This window comes from Cannabis sativa, chromosome 7, assembly GCF_029168945.1.
Source record: "Cannabis sativa cultivar Pink pepper isolate KNU-18-1 chromosome 7, ASM2916894v1, whole genome shotgun sequence".
NCBI classification, from domain to species: Eukaryota; Viridiplantae; Streptophyta; class Magnoliopsida; order Rosales; family Cannabaceae; genus Cannabis; species Cannabis sativa.
Window position 1 is genome coordinate 35,684,234 of NC_083607.1, and position 1,535 is coordinate 35,685,768.

Genomic DNA, 1,535 nt, shown 5'->3' on the forward strand with positions numbered 1-1,535 from the left:
ACACGAAAATCTTTTCAAAAATACTGTGTTTTTATAAAACACCAGTAGAACATAAAACAGAATAACTAAAAACAACAGTAGAAAAACTAAAAAACATCAGTAGAACAACAGTGAAAACTTAACACAATACACAGTATTTTTGAAATAAAAAAACACAGTATTTTTGAAAAAAATTATGTCCCACAGTATAAAAGTAAAAAAATTAAAAATTTCAGTACGTGGTGTAATTATCTCATAAAAAAAAGATGAAATGATGTTAAGATTAATATATGGTATATGGGTAGCCTTCTCACATGTGAGCATGATGTTTTAGAAACAAAATAATAATGCTTCAAAAGTTTTTCTCTTATCACTAACGAGATCTAATATAAGCAAGAGTACAATTGCCCTAAATCAGGCAATTAGGAAGAGCTAAAACAAGCTCATGATGTGGGGGTGTGACTATATAATGATTGTACATTGCAGGCAAACAAACAACCGCTAAAATAAAAATATATAAATAGAATAATATATGAGAAGATTGTGCAAAGAAAATGAAGAAAAATAATGTCAGAAGTGGGATTTGAACCCACGCCCTCTTTCGAAGACCAGAACTTGAGTCTGGCGCCTTAGACCACTCGGCCATCCTGACGACTCAATGTTGAAATATTTATTATTTCCTTCTTAGATATATATCTATATCGTTCCAATCAAGGAAGAAGAATGGAATAACTCAAAACTGACTCACTAAATATTGTACATTCTACGTAATTTTTCTCAAGGACGACACATATATGCTACAATTATGCTTTCTCTCATTATCGTTTTGGAAATTCTAAGGTGTACCCTAGAAGAGATGTATTGATGTACTTTTTTTTGTAATGGCATTTGGGAAAAAATTTTAGTTTAATTTTTTTTTTGGTCATGATCGTGAATGTTATAGTTATTTAAGAACACTTATTTTGAGAAATGTAGAAAAATTTAACGTGTTGAAAATACGATTTAAATAGTCTGTTGTATGTGTACCTCTTTTTATTTTATTACGCGTTTAAAATAGATTGTTTAAATATTATTTTTTATATTATAAATTATTTAAAATTTTTCAAAATTTTACAGAATGCCTTAAATAGTTATAACCTATATGTTCATAAAGAAAATATATACCAAAAAAAAAAAATTCTAAATGTCGAAATAGTAAAAGGTACATCAATACACAGTAATCCTATCCTTTTTCATAGTTAATAAGTGTTATCTTTTTGTTTTTTAACTAAGGAAAGCTTACCTTTTAAATAGGGTAAACTTAGTTGACTAAATTGTGGCTAGTTTAGTATAGTTGTGCTGATGGGGAAAATAACTTTAGTTGTGTTGTGAGAAAAAGTAAGTGCAATTGAACTGTGAAAAAAAAAAAATTAAACTGAATGTTTGGTAAATTATAAATTTTAAAGGATTGTTAAAATTTAAAATTTTAATTATAATGATAAAAATATTATAATTTGCTTCATTATAATCACAAATATATAAAAGATTATGCTATACAAATTTTTTTCTTTTTTATG

The 1,535-nt window shown here is 26.5% G+C and overlaps 1 non-coding gene across 1 annotated transcript; it reads right to left on the reverse strand.

The window, feature by feature from the left end:
- Nucleotides 1-547: 547 nt before the first annotated feature.
- On the reverse strand, nucleotides 548-631 carry TRNAL-CAA (transfer RNA leucine (anticodon CAA)). Its single transcript has one exon. It is a non-coding gene; the product is annotated as a tRNA-Leu (tRNA).
- Nucleotides 632-1,535: the final 904 nt, after the last annotated feature.